This window comes from Camelus dromedarius, chromosome 29, assembly GCF_036321535.1.
Source record: "Camelus dromedarius isolate mCamDro1 chromosome 29, mCamDro1.pat, whole genome shotgun sequence".
In the NCBI taxonomy this organism is placed as follows: domain Eukaryota; kingdom Metazoa; phylum Chordata; class Mammalia; order Artiodactyla; family Camelidae; genus Camelus; species Camelus dromedarius.
The window spans coordinates 3,909,806-3,925,280 of record NC_087464.1 but is presented as its reverse complement, the minus strand read 5'-3'; the positions used below and the strand labels follow the sequence as shown (position 1 = coordinate 3,925,280).

Here is a 15,475-nt window from a genome sequence, read left to right as displayed (position 1 = left end):
AGCTGTGGTACATTTATACAATGCAATACTACTCAGCCACAAAAAATGATGAAATAATGCCATTTGTAACAACATGGATGGACCCAGAGATTATCATACTAAGTGAAGTAAGTCAGACAGAGACAGACAAATATCACATGATATTGCTTATATGTGGAATCTAAAAATATGACACATATGAACTTATTTATAAAACAGAAGCAGACTCACAGACATAGAAAATAAACATGGTTATCAATGGGGAAAGGGGGGAAGGGATAAATTGGGAACTGAGGATTAACAGATACAAACTACCATATATATAAAATAGATAAACAACAAGGTCCTACTGTATAGCACAGGGAACTATATTCAATAGCTGGTAATAACCTATAATGAAAAAGAATAAGAAGAAGAAATATATATATATATATATTTATATGATTGAATCGCTATGCTGTACACCAGAAACTAACACAACACCGTAAATCAGCTATACTTCAATTTTAAAAGAATCTGTACCACTGCCAAAATGTCCTCGAACATTTAGCTTCCACATTACTTGACTGACTACAGCCCATTACCTGAATTTCCTAAAATAACTTTTTAGCATCTGTACGAACTAGCACATCAAGGGACACCCAAAATGACAGGCTTGCGACGGCTTCACACTGATGGGACCACCTGATGGACGAGTCTGTCCTGCCGCCACCACCACGAGGTTTACCATCACGTGTGCAGGATCAAGGTCGTAGGCACAACCTGGCCCAGCCCAAAGGAGCCAGATGCTTACTAAATCAACTAATAATTGCTGTAAAATAAAGCACACCTTTAAATTCTCTGCTACCAGAGGAAGGGGCTGGCGTGAGGCAGAGTATCATGGGGTTTGTAGCCAGAAGTTAGAGGCCAGGCCCCCTTTTCTTATGTTGAGACCTGGGACCAAGTACTTGACCTTCAGTTGCATCATCTGTGGCAAGAGGTAACGCTCCCTGCTCGCCTCACCTCAGGGGCTGTGAGAGGCAAAGCTGACCAAAGCCGGGCTTCAGTCGTGCTCCATCCCCCGCACGGAGTGGGCTTGTCAGGGCAGGTGGACGACGTAATCTGAGTGTAGGGAGAAAAACCCGCACATGCAGACGCTGGAATGCAAATTTCTCCTTTCAATGCAGAAGTCACCTCTACAAAGACCAACCCTCTCCTCCCAGATGAGGAAGAATAACTGATTCCTGAAGTGCCTTTAGATCCTCACCTGAACCCATATCAACCCAAATGAACTCTACTGCCATCGTCACGTGACTCGCTCTACCTGGAAAACCACATCCTGGCTTCTGCCTGCTGGGGAGAGTGCCTTCTCAGAAAGCCAGAGTGTCTCCTCAACAGAAGCTCAGCATCCCTGGGACCCAGCACCTTCCCTCCCAGGTAGGCCCCCAGAGAAATGCAACCGAGGGTCCAGCAGAAGCCACATTCCAGGGCAGCCATCCTGTGAGTCTGTGGCCTGAGGACAGCAGTTCCCAGGTGGCGGTGTGATCTGTGTCTGGATCTGGGCGTGGTTACAGGGGTGCGCTCAGTTTGTGAACATTGGTCAGACTGTGTGCTCGTGCTGTGCACCTGCCTGAGTGAGGCTGTGCTTGTAGGAAAACCTGTAAGTCAGGGAGCGGGGGTGATGCTCTCGTCTGCTCCCAGGACTTGGTTTTTCCTGCCAGCCCAGCAGGGAAGAGGATGGACTGTTCTCCACCAGCAGTGAGGGCAAGTCCCGGGGGGTGCACCAGGCACCCTGCCCTCTGAGGCTGGTTTCAGCCGAGACTGTGCCTCACTGGGTGGAGGTAGCGGGGAATGAGAGGACACTCCACAGGCCAGGAACTCAGGCAGGCTGTTTGCAAATGCACTTCAGATTCTGACAAGATTCATGACTCTCCAAATTTGCAATGACTCACCTGTGATCTCGTCAAAACTGTGACAAAACCCTGACCTACTTAGTGCCGGGAGCATGCCTGTAGATGACATCGTTGCTTCCCTACTTAAAACAGGTCTCTCATGACTTAAGCAACAGTGGAACAGAAGAGAACCCCAAACTCACTGCGTTCCCAAAGAGGGGTTTACCTTTGCTACCTGCACCCAAAGATCCCAAACGCTAACGTGACATGCATTGCAATTAATGCTTCTGGTACCTGAAGGAGGGCGCTAAGGATGTCTAACCTGGAGCCCTGGGTACATGTCCAACCTCACACCATGGCTGTGCAGACCTCAGGCCTCGTGCAACCAGGGAAATAAGGAAAGAGAGGCCATCCATGCCTGGCCGCCCTGCCCCCCGTCCCCCAGGACCACCCACCAGACGGCTGAGGGGGATAATATCCTAGAAAAATGCCCAAGGGCCATGGAATCAAATCTCACCATCTCCTGGGGCGATTTCTCTTGGAAGTTTCCAGCCTCCGTGGGAATTTTCAAAACATTTTCCTTGAAAATAAAAACTACAATGGGGCCTTCATCAATCTGCTCTCTTCAAAACATGTTCTGATGGGGATTTCTTTCTGCCTGTGCTAGGTGTCCAGCTCTTCCTTTAAAAATGTACAACTTCAAGGTTAGAGAAAGAGAAATACCATATGATATCACTTATGTGTGGAATCTGAACTATGATACAAATGAACTTATTTACAAAAAAGAAACAGACTCACAGGCATAGAAAACAAACTTATGGTTACCAAACCAGAACAGGGGTGCAGGAATAAATTGGGAGTTTGGGGTTTGCAAATACTGACAAGTATATATAAAATAGATAAACAGCAAGGTCCTACTGTACAGCACAGGGAACTATATTCAATACCTTGTAATAGCCTATAATGAAAAAGAATGTGAAAAGGAATATATATATATATATATTTACACACACACACACACACACACACACACATATAACTAAATCACTTTGCTGTACACCAGAAACTAACACATTGTAAATCAACTATACTTCAAAAAGAAATAAAGAGAAAAAAAAAGAATGTGAAAAAAAATTTACAACTGAAAACGAAAGTCGGTACCGTGTCCACTTGACAGGCTTCGGGCAGGCAAAGACCGCGTTTTCTGCAAACATCTGCCCAGCGTTGCAGATGGGCCCTTGCTGGGCTTCGCGACAGTGCACAAACCCTGGCTGTGTCACAGTCATCCTTTTTGGCCTGTTTATTTATTTCTGTCCTGTGACTCAAACAAAACAGTTTAAGGATGGGCAGGGCCAGCCCGTCCCATGCAGTGTGAGGCCCGGGAGCATCCTCCACCCCAGGGCAGAGGGGGTGGGTGGTCCGAGCTCACACCAAGGCTGCTCTACGGGCTGGGAGGTCCTGGGGTCACAGAGCTCCAGCTGACACATGGCCTGATGACAGCCCAGCCCAGCGGTGAGCGGGACACACCCCGGAGCTTCCAAATCAGAGCCAGTTAATCCCCTCGGTGCTGACCCTCCGTCACCAGCTCGTCCCCTGGAAACATCTTTCACAAGGACCCGAGTTCTCCTTTACCCTCAGGCCCTGAGCCGGGGCCACGTGGACAGGGAGAAGGGCCCACCCCTGCCTCCTGCGAGGCCTCTCCCTGTCTGGACCCCTGAGGTAGAGACCCCTCTGTCTGAACCCTCTGACCTTTGGTGGTCCAGGCCCCCATCCCACAGCACAAAATGCAACAGAAAAGGAAACCAGGAGCCACAAACAGTTCCACAGCCCCCCTTCCCAGTGACTTTCTGGGGCCTCTCCAACCTGATACAGCCGCATCTGCCTGTTTCCTGGGGTCCTGACACACAGCCTGGGGACTCCCAGAACTTATGGGACCACAGAGGGTCCCCCCCAAGGGTTAAAGATTCATACAGAGTTTGCTTTGCTAAGTAAGAAATATTAAATTCCAAATTAAACCCTCCCAGCCTTGCACGAAGGATAGAGCTAGTAACAGGTAGACAGGCGAGCCCCGTGGAAGGAGGCCAGGGGCAGGGACCACCTGCTCATCCCCCACATGTCCTGCAGGTGCACTAGGGGCCCTTGCTCACCGACTAGGGTGCCATCCGTGGTCTCACTGTTGCCTCACTGGACGGGGCCACCACTTACAGAGCAGCACATGTGAAGCCCAGAGACCCCGCTTTCCCACTGCAAGCCAGGCGTCCAGTCTCCTGCACACACTCTCTCCCTTCACGGCCTGCAGGAGGGCTCAGTGCTGGGCTCCTGAGACAGCCCACAATATCCCTCCCATTTCCATCTTCCTGCCTGCTTTCAAACAATAATAATTTCACAAAGCAGGGCTTTTGGATAGGTCATCCTTCTCCACCACCCTGGACAGCAAGCATACATCTGCTGCCCTGAGGTCTGCACATAACCTGCCCCACCTGCCCTGGACCTCTCCACTCGAGGGTGGGGTGGAACAGAAGAGGCTCCTGAGCGGAGGGAGGAGGAGAGAGGGAGGAGCTGGGGGAGGGAGGGGAGAGTGCTCCCTCCTGCTCCTCATTCCCAGCCCCGGCTCTGCCTCTGCGGGACTGACTCTCCTGCCTCTTGCCCCTGCAGCGCTGCTGCTCTGGTCCATTCTTCCCTGCAGCCCTCCAGGGATTGGTCGCAGTCCCTCCAGACTCTCTCTAGCTCCCATCTTCTCAGCCTCTCCTCTCAGCCCCAGGTGTCTGACTTCTTCCATATTTCACAATTCAAATCCCCAGGAATCCTCATCTTAGGAATCTGAGCCACTCCACCTCTCTGGGTGGGCTGAGTTGGCCCCACCGGGTGGCCGCTGTTCTGTCTGTGGCCCAAAAGGTCTTTTATTTTGGTGGAGGCTCGTGGGGGAAGGATGTGGAATCACCAGTTCCTTGGGTTTACTGCTAGCGACTAAGTTCAGAAAGCTGGAATGATCGTGGATGACAGAGATCTGAGTAAAATCAGCAAGAGGCCCTCGAACCCCAGAAAAACGGGACTAAAAGGAGAACTCTGTCAGGACCAAGAACGGGCTCTCTTGTGTGCGGTGACCTGCCACAACCCATCGCTCCACCTGGAGCCTGTCCACTGCAGAGCCGGCGCCCAGCCCACAGGGAGCCCTCGATCGATGATCGGTTCCCCGACTACAGCACGTTCAGCCAACGCAGCGCCATGTGGCCACAGAAACCTCAGTTTAATGATGTCTAGTAATGTACATGGAAAAGGTTCAAGAAATAATGCCATCAGGCAGAGAGGAAAGCAAACCTGAAGAACCGTTCTTTGCACACGGTGACTTCTCCAATGGGTATTCTTCCAAAGGGTATTTGCTACTTTCATGAGAAAGAGAATATCGAGACAAAACGTCTGCTGAATGAATGAGATGACACAAAGCCACGGGCAGCACAACTTTGCAAAAAATTAAATGCAGAGACAGCGTCAATAAAATGCTGAGGTCGCCCCACTGTTCCTAGCTGGGAGGGGACACCGCAGAGCCTGCCCCTGCCCTCCCCTCAGGCTACGATGAGGAAGCAGGAGGCCTAGCAGGTCTGACATCCCTTCTGGGTGGACTGGGCTGCACATGTGTTGGGTCTGCAGAGGTGATCAGACTCAGAGAAAGTTCAAGTTGTAATGGGGACACCTGGGGACATTTTACACTGATGCATGACCCTTTCAAATCTTCCAAGAGTAAATACAGTCGCCCCTCAGTATCTGTGGGGGATTGCTTCTAGGACTCCTGAGGATACCAAAACCCATGGATGCTCCCTAGTCCCTTATGTAAAATGGTGTAGTATTTGCATACAATCTACTGCACTTCCTCCTGTCTTCTTTAAACCATCCTTAGATTACTTATAATACCTAATACAATGTAAATGCTTTGTAAATAGTGGTAAATACCAATGTACATGTTATGCAAATAGTTGCTGGAGTACCTACCGTAAGTTCAAGTTTTACTTTCGGCAATATTTAAAAGAATATTTTAGATTGTGGTTGGTTGACTGCAGGGATGCAGAACCCACGATACAGAGGGTCAGCTGTACAGGCGATCGGTGCTGTGTGCTCCTAAGACAGTGCCCCCTCATTCCCAACATGCGGAAGACATGCCTGCACTTGCCCACCGCTGAGTGGATGATGGAAATGAACAAAGAGGACGGGACTACGGCGCCACCCTCCACCAACTAGCCACGTCCCCACACTTCACACCAGGAGGAGAGGGTCATCTGTGAAGACCCCAGGTCAGGACCCCAGGTCACAGTGACTCGGTGATGAGAACTACACTCGAGGGAAGCAACCAAATGTCCTCAGACTCCCAAATCTACTATGCGTGTGTGTGGTGGGGGTGGTTCTGCAAGGCTTTATGGGGGCACGAATGGTGCAAGGGCTTACAACACAGGTAAGCACCTTCTCTGGAAAATCTAAGGAGCTCCTCCAATGTCATGACTGTGAGAAGCACAGCCACCACAAGCAGGCGTCTTGTGGGTGAGATTCACCAGCACGTGAAGACCTGCAACCTGCCCTCAGGGGCCAGGACTCTAACTGCAGAGCTCCGGGGAGAGCACAGACTCAGTGACGTAGGGCACGGCTTACAGGTGCCCCGAGCGGGGAAACCGTGAAAGGTGTCATGGGGCAGGCAGGGGTTGGTGCTTAAAGGGACGGCTCTGTTCAGCATTTCGGGGAGGGTGGGGAAGCCAGCAGCTGAGATGTGGCCACACAGCTGGGTACTGCAGCGTACCTGGACCAGGGGTGGGGAAGGAACAGTCTGCCTGGGGGCAGCATCTAACCCTGAGCTTCAAGTAATGGTTCCCAGTCGTAGACAACACTCTAAAATGTGTTGTGCTTTTTAAAAAGTTTTCTATAGTTGAAACCACAGATACCATCCGCACAACAGGCCCCAGAACATTCCGGCTATCAGGGTACAGACTGCCTTCCTCCTCTGCACTGACTCAGCACTCACACCTGAGATGTCCTGGGCTCCCCGACACCCACTGCTTTGCGTTTTGTTGATATGATAAACAGAAGCAAACAAGCAAGCTTCCAGAAAATGCTGCACACCCAGCTGGGAAGGGGCTGCCAGGCCTGTGCCTCTGCATAGCCGAGAGCCCTCTAGTGGGGTCAATGCTGTTCTAGCCAAGACTGAATGCTGTCAGAAAACCATTCTCCAGGCATCCTGAGGCCTTGTCACAGAGGTGTACTGGTCACCGCCCTGTCCTTTAGTGGCTCCATGCTCCAAGCTATTTCCGACATCAGGGGGAGCCGGGACCTGTGTGGTGTGGCTATCCCTGTCCTGACTGCATCCCCATCATACAAAAAGCACTTCCACAGTCCTCGCTGCAAGCTGCATGGCATAAAGGACAAAGGCTCAGAGGGCCTTCGGCTGGCACAGTCACCATCTCCAAAACCACCAGGAGTTACATGCAAGGTGACCCTGCACTCATAGTCCCCCTGGGGATCTGACAGAAGCAAACACAATCTCATTGCTCAGATGTGCGTACCCTGAAGCCAAGTGAAGATGAGGCTGCAATCCAGTGAGAAAACACAAGACGAAGCAACTCAGGAACAGGCCAGCAGATCCAGCAAACAATGAGACCAGACAAAAACCCCCAACTCACACCACCAAGAAGTTCAGGTAACAAATTATTACTCACAGACCATAACATACTATTTTCAATGATGGATTCAAAGCATTTTTTTAAAATGACGAAAACCCTAAGTAAACAACCAGATACCTTTTCAAAAGACCAAATTAAGAGAATTTATGGAAATGAGTACCAATCACAGAAATCAAAAAGCAATGGCTGGTCTTTACAGTGGATGTGATGTGGGCTGGGTAGAGGACAGATTAGGAAAGTGGAAGTCAGCACTGAGGAAAGTACCCTGAGTGCACAGAGGGGGCTGGATGCAGGCATAATGCGAGACAATCGCTGAAAAATCTGGATGATGGAACAAAAGAGACCAAGACATGACAAACTGGAAGAGGAAAGAAGAGAGGGAAGTGGAAGCCGGCGATCTTTGAAGAGCTAATGTCACAGAGCTGATCCCAGACATGAGTCAGGCTTGGGGAGGCCAAGAGGAGCTGACAGGTGGATGGTTCTCATCTTCCCAGTGTCCAAAAAAGCTTCAGGAAGGCTACTTTCTGCAGGGCTCACACATTCTGGTTGTACAGGTGACCCCAGGACCTGGTCCTTCTCAGACGCCAGGGACAGCCTGTCCTTCCTCCACACTGGCAACAGCACAACAGGCATTTCACCTGATTCTCAGGCACTGCTGGCCTCTCATCAGCAGGGATGCAGGGCTTGGCCCCGCTGGCCTCTCTGAAGCCACCGTCTGCCAGTTACTCATCCCCAAGATGACATCCCGTGTACCCTACAAACCGGAAGGCAGGCAGAGAAGAAGAAAAGTACTTAGAGACTTCAGTTTACTATCTTTTTAGTGCGTGGTGGGTTACTCTCCCAGCAACTGAAGACAGAGAGTGCGGGCGCCCTCTTCCTTCGACACCCCTTTTTGGCAGGCATCACAGGGGCAACGAAACGCGGCGGCCGGGCGTGCGCAGGGCAGCCCAGAGTGGGCCTGGCTGGGGTGAAGTCTGCATGGATTCTCATTCCTCAAGATTTAGGACTTCCCACTTTCAAGCTGCCTTTGGAAGACAGAGGGTGCAAAATGGACGGTTGCTAACATAGTCCATCTAAAACTGAACATTTAAAACACACGTATCTTAGATTACTTCAAGCAAGCTGTTTCAAAACATTTTTGGGGACAACAGATTTGCATGCACTAAGAGCTCGTAAAAGAAGGCAAGAAGTTCGTAAGCGCCAACCTGATCCAACAAAGTTAAGTGCACACCTCCTGGGTGCAAAGCAGTAGGTCTGATGTTTGTGAAGGCAGCTTGTGCTTCATAAGAGAGACAACAGGCATCCTGTGCTCGGCTCCTTGGTCGAGTGGGGATGAGCAGTGACACCCACCTTCCAGGATGGCTGTGAAATTTAACCTTGATCATGTCGGAAAAGCACGTGGCAATCATCAATGGCTATTCTCACTGCTTAGGGATTACACCATTAATTTAATATTCATTAGTGATTCAAGCAGCAAGTGCTCATTCAAGGCCTTACGGATTAATGTCCAAAGAGCCGCGCAGATTTCAGAGATACAGGAAGTTGTGTCCCGAGTTGCTGGGATGTGGCAGGTGCAGGCTCAGGCCTTGGAGGTGGGGCAGGCTTGGGCCAGATGTCCAGGGAGAAACCTGTCTGCCTCCGTCCCCCACCTGCTGTGCAGGTGAAGCCTGGGGGCCCTTGGGGACGCCAAATCATTAATACAATAGCTTGTTGAATCTAACAGAAGGACTTTTATCAAAAAGTGTTCTGGAGTAAAACAAAAACTCTTCTTGGAAAAAGACCCCCAGAGTAAAAAATGCTAAACAACGCCCAGCCCCCATGAGGAACGGTGACCCATTCTCTTCCTCAAACCACAAGGGGTTCCCCAAAGATTATAAGCAAAACCCCTCAGCATCTACACAACTGTCCACCAGACAGCAGCTTCCAGTGACTAGTTCACTCCTCCACACTTTCTTTAAAAGCACTCAGAAGGGAGAAGGGAGAGAGAGAACTAGAAAGAGAAATACAGTCCATTTTCAACAAATCAAGGAGACAGACACTAGAAAAAGGTAAATACCATATGACATCACTTGTATGTGGAATCTAAAAAGAGATACAAATTTTATTTACAAACCAGAAAAGACTCATGGACACAGAAAACAAACTATGGTTACCAAAGAGGAAAGTCGGGGAGAGGGATAAATTAGGAGTCTGGGATTAGCAGATACAAACTACCGTATGTAAAATGGATAATCAACAAGGACCAACTGCACAGCACCGGGAACTATATTTGATTTCTTGTAATAAACTATAATGGAAAAAAATCTGAAAATACATGTATATGTTTGTGTGTATAACTGCATCACTTTGCTGTATGCCTGAAACTAACATTGTAATCAACTACACTTCAATAAAAAATGAAATTAAAAAAAAAAAAAGGAAAGAGAACAGACACTAGTGTAACCGAGTAGGATCCTGGGGGGGCCTTCCAGGGTCAGACCCCTTTCCCTGTTCTCTGCTGCAGCTCCTCTCTGAAGTGCCCAGATAACAGTATCTCAGGTGTATTTCCTGAGTTTTTCAAAGGCTTACAACCACCACCAAAGGGAAGAAATTAACTACTTGATGATTGAGGGCACATTGCCCTCAGACCTTCTGGCGCCTGGGGGTTGATGGTGTTGATGCCCTGGTTCCCTCCACATCAACCAACCAGAGGACTGTGCATGAGCTGATCACATACCCTGCGACTCCCTCTCCCTTACCTGGCCTTTAAATATGCTTTGCTGAAATCCTTCAGAGAGCTTGGGGCTTTCTTAGGCATGAGCAGCCCCATCCTCCTTGCTCAGCCCTGAAATAAAACTTTCTCTGCTCCAAACTTCAATGTTTCAGTTTGTTTGGCCTCGTGGTGTGGCAGGCAAATGAACTTGCCTTCGGTAACACTAGTGGAGAGCACACAGTCCTGGGTAAACCAGCCCAGTCGAGTCAGGAATGGACACAGCAAGCCAGCACCTGCCTCGGCCCCCTGGGGGAGACGCAGACCCCGTTGTGGCTGGTCATAAAGGATCACGTGGGCGTGCAAGTGCAGCCACTGAGCAGGCCATGGCCTGTGGGCTTGGCCTCACACAGAAAGGCGCGCAAGAAGTACGAGACAGAAACATCCGTTAAACGTGGCAGCAACACTCAGTTTAAACATGGAAATCTGGGGAACACAGCCCTTGCTGGGCAAAGGGAATACATCTGGAGAAATTGTATTTCAGACCATGAATTTGAAATGCCCTGCACCCCGACCCCCATCCTTCAACAAAAGAACTGACTAAAATTGCGTAGTAACCAGCTGGGAAATCAGGCAGAGAAATGATGGGGGCGGGTGTGAGGGTCAGCCAATGCAGACCCACCAGGAAAGCCTCATAAGGAAAACAGAGGAAGAGCCTTTTTAGTAACATATTCCGCATAGCCTCAGGAAGTTTCCTATTACTGCTGAAACAAATCACCACAACCGTGTTGGCTTAAAACTGTTACCAAAGGCAAGTTCGGGTGGAGGGAACATGGCGGTCAACACCATCAACCCCCCAGGCTCCAGAAGGTCTTGGGGCAATGCGCCCTCGATCAAGTAGTTAATTTCTTCCCTTTGGTGGTGGCTTTAAGCATATGAAAAACTCAGGAAATACACATGAGATACTATTATCTGGGTGCTTCAGAGAGGAGCTGCAGCAGAGGATACAGGAAGAGGGGTCTGACCCTGGAAGGCCCCCCAGGGTCCTGTTCGGTTACAAAACCACAGAAATGTATTTGCCCTATAGTTCTGGAGGTCAGACATCTGACATGGGTCTCCTTGGGCTAAAATCAAGCTAGTGCAGGATGGTGTTCCTTCTGGAGGCTCCAGGGAAGATTCTGCTCCCCATCTTTTACAGTTTCTCAGGGCTGCTGGTCCCCTTCTGGGAGCCATATGACCTGACTGCCGTTTCCATGGTCACATCCAGTTTGTCTGTGCCCCTCTGGCCTCCCTTGGGGTCACAGAAGACCCACTTGGATAATTCAGGCTAATCTCTCCATTTTAAGATTATTAATTTAATCACATCTGCCAAGTCCCCTTTACCATATAAAGTAACTATTCTAAGGTTCTAAGGGTTGGGGCAGGAACAAGTTTGGGGGTTAGCTTTCCATCCACCTTTTTCCTTGCCGTATCCAGGCTGGAGGCCACACACGTGCATTTCATGGTCTTTCACCTCCAACAACATCAGGACCAGTTTTTCTCATTCTGACACTGCTCTGGTTTTCTTTTTTCTTTTTTTTTTTTTTTTAATTTTGTTCCAAATAAGTGATGTTTTTCTATTTTTTTAATTAAGAAAAAATCGTTTTCGGGGGAGGTAATTAGATTTATTGATTTCTTAGTGGAGTTACTGGAGACTGAACCCAGGACCTCATGCATGCTAAGCACACGCTCTACCACTGAGCTATACCCTCCCTCCTGGTTTTCCTTCTTCTACTTTTAAAGATCCTTCTGGGTAGCAACCTTACCTCCATACTCAATTTTATTTTTTTCCACTTCCAATTCTCCTCTTCCATGTCAGGGAACATACTCACGGGTTCTGGAGATCAGGAAATTGTTACCGAATGCAAGTTCCTGTGCCTGACGCACGTGAGGCCAAACAAACTGAAACGTCAGAGTTTGGAGCAGAGAAAGGTTTATTGCAGGGCCAAGCAAGGAGATTGAGTGGCTCATGCTAAAAAAAAAAAAAACCCTCAAACTCTCCAAAGGGTTTCAGCAAAGCATTTTTAAAGGCCAGGTTGGGGAGGGGGGTGAGTCCCAGGGTCTGTGATCAGCTGTGCACAGCTCTCTGATGGGTTGATGGTGATCCATCCTTAGATACCGGAAGGTCTGGGGGCCATGTGCTCATGATCATCAAGTAGTTAATTTCTTCCATTGGGTGATAGCTTTTAGCATCTGAAAAACTCAGGAAATCTGCATGTGATACTATTATCTGGGTACTTCAGAGAGGAGCTACAGCAGAGGACATGGGGGAGAGGTCTGTCCAGGGAAGGCCCCACGGGGTCCTGCTCTGTTACAATATTGATATCCTTGAGGGGCCATTATCCTACTGACCATAGTCTCTGAGTAAGATTTTTAAAAATCAAAGAAGAGATTACAAAGCAACAGAGAGAGCTTGGGAAAGAAATGGAGAAAAAGCAAATAAATGGGGTAGGGTAATGACCACATGAGAAGCCATGAAGAAATAGAACAGACACAGTCAACTGAACAAAGAGACAAGAAAATGAAGTGGCAAAGGATGCGAAAACAGGAAGTTTATCCAAGAGACGACAGAGAGAAGACACAGAAGAAGCACTGCACACACAGAGCTACGTGTCTCTGTCAGTTGCTAGGGAATACCGCGCTCAGCGTAAAAGCAAGTGATCCAGTCAGCTCAGCCTCCAGAAACAGCCCCGTGATGTCTCTGAACTCAAAGAATCCTATGAACAGCCAGGCAGAAAGCAGGCTTGAGTTCAAATTTCTCCACCGTGATGCTCAGTGCTACGCGGCAGAACTATTTCTGTCAAGTTTTAAAGGAAACAACGTGACTCAAGAGTTTTCTCTTCATGCCAGAGAGATTTTGAAGCTTGCAGAAACTCTCCAGCTGGGTGTTGTAAGCCATCCAGGAAGGAAGCGGGGTTTCTACAGTGAGCTCCAACGACTGGGAGAGGAAGGGAAAGAAAGGCCTTGGGAATTAATTCTTCTAGAATTACAGATAAAGGATTAGTACTGTGTGATGCTGGAATCCACCTCAGTGTAGTCCTGGTACAACCAGGCAGGACCCCGTGGGGCCTTCCAGGGTCAGACCCCTCCCTGCATCCTCTGCTGCAGCTCCTCCCTGAAGTACCAGATCATAGAATCTCATGCACATTTCCCAACTTTTTCAGATGCTAAAAACCATCACCCAATGGTGAAACCTTTCGGGGAGTTTGGGGTTTTCTTGGGCAAAAGCCACCCGGTCCTTCTTGCTCAGCCCTGCAGTAAACCTTTCTCTGCTTCAGACTCCGATGCTTCGTTCAGTTTCTTTGGCCTCACACGTTAGTTTGCATTTGGCAGCACTGAGACCATGTAACTGTGGAAACTGAGGTTACCCATGAGAGAGACATGTGTCCAGTGTAAGGGAGGGTAACATAAACAAGACAGGAGAAGTGGGAGGGGGCTGGAGAGAAGGGTGTGCATGAATTTCATCATCTTTCAAGGCAGAACTGAGCTGACACCACTCAAGGCAGTGAGCAAACACAGCATCCAGAGAATATTTCTAGAAAGATACACAGGAGCGATCAGCAGCGGTGCCTCTTGAGAGGGACAGGGGCTGGGGTAAGAAAATGACTCATATTTTACTACATACTCGCATTTTGTTTGAGTTCTTTTAACCTGTGCAAACACTGGATTTCACTTAAAAACTGAATAAGCAAAGGAAAAAGAGTAAAAAACATAATAAGGTCCTGTTTCCATGGATTTCCATGGAGACATCCCTGCCCTCCCACCTTCCTGCAGGCACAGGAAAGACAGTGGGGGCTGCGGACGGGATTTGGCCAGCTCTGTATTAGTTTTGTCTTTCTAGACTTCAGTATGCCTTAAGGCACATGTTTTATAAAAAGTTTCCCCAAAACAAATGACTGATCCTCAAAACACCAAGAGCAAAGTGGAGTCAAACAGGGCCTCCTCCTTCTTAACTCCCCCTCCCCCGTGTTAATTAAACTCATCAATAGTTTATTAAAAAGTGAATGTTGATGTCGTACACAGGACAAAGGTTTGAAGGATCCTCTAAAAGTGGAAAGCACACAGTGAATTTTGCTGAGTGCCCCATCAGCCCCCTCCCACTCCAGGCTACTCTCTGTCCTAAAGCATCGCGTGAGTCCAGAAAGACCCTGGAGGGTCCCTTCTGTTTCCGGGGCTACCTCTCTCTGATTTCAACCTGGCGACCAGCCTCTGTGGTCCTCGCAACAACCCCTCGAGGTGCCTGGGCTCACCCTCGTTCCAGATGTGGAAACAGAGGCTTAGAGCAGTGGGACCCCTCACCCAGGTCCCCCAGACCCCCAGCCATGGGGCAGATCTTTTCCCAACCCTGTTGGAAAGGAATCAATGCCCAGTTGGTTAGGCTTGGTCCTGACTGATGCCCCTGGACCTGCTGTCCCCTACAGGGACACGGAAGCTGCGAGATGGCCTGACTCAGCAGGGACACGTGGCAGGGGGCAGCATCATGGAAACAAGACCCAGCCATGTCTGCCCCAAAGCACAGCTTCTCCCACACCTCTGCCCCAGGGGGCCCGGGGATGGCGGTGTCTCATTCCGGCTGGCCTGGGTACTCAGGGGCGCCTCTGCGGGCACTTGGGTGCCCTCAACCTCCCGTTTGGACTCTCTGGAAAGCAGAGCATGTGGGGACACAGGACCCCCTGGGAGTGACTGAACAGAGTGAGTGCAAGGCCACCGGGTGGTGAGAGCAGAAGCCTGACCTGCGCCTGTTGCACTCAGTGCCCTGTGAGTGGGGGTCCATCCAGCAGAAACTCACGGGGCTGACCTGGGCCACGTGCCCAGAAACACTCAGGGATTTGGGGACAACAGAAGCCCATGGGGAGGATGTGGAGCCATGGCCTCATGCCTACTGGGTCCTACAGAAAATTCCCACAGCCTGGTGATGGGTGACCCCTGCCTGCTTTCTGCCTATCAGTCTGGCATGAGCCTCCCAGGCCCACAGCAAATATCCCTGGGACATTTTCCTCCATGAGCTGTTCAGAGCCATCAAATAGCTTCATGCAAAAGCCTACATGTCTCCAAGTGACTGATGTTCTTTCCACATTTCCTCCAGGTTTTCATTCTTGCTTCTGAAAAGGAACTAAAATAACAGTGTTTGAAAAAAAAAAAAAACCCCAGCAAATTTCTTACATCTGTATAGTCTTAAACAATTTACAAAGTACGGCCTCATGTCTAGATGAAGAAACAAAAACTGAGTGTATGAA

The 15,475-nt window shown here is 49.3% G+C and overlaps 1 protein-coding gene across 6 annotated transcripts in view; it reads right to left on the bottom strand.

The window, feature by feature from the left end:
- The window catches only part of OTUD7A (OTU deubiquitinase 7A), a 210,442-nt gene that overhangs the window by 184,933 nt on the left and 10,034 nt on the right, over window positions 1-15,475 (bottom strand). For 3 of the 6 annotated variants that reach the window (XM_064480501.1, XM_064480499.1, XM_064480504.1), the window contains exon 1: window positions 3,012-5,192. The exons of 2 other annotated variants lie outside the window; for them this stretch is intronic. The gene's annotated coding sequence lies outside the window, so the exon portion shown is untranslated. Of the gene's footprint in view, window positions 1-3,011; window positions 5,194-15,475 lie in introns of those variants that run through there. One more of the 6 variants, XM_064480505.1, reaches the window with a different exon arrangement.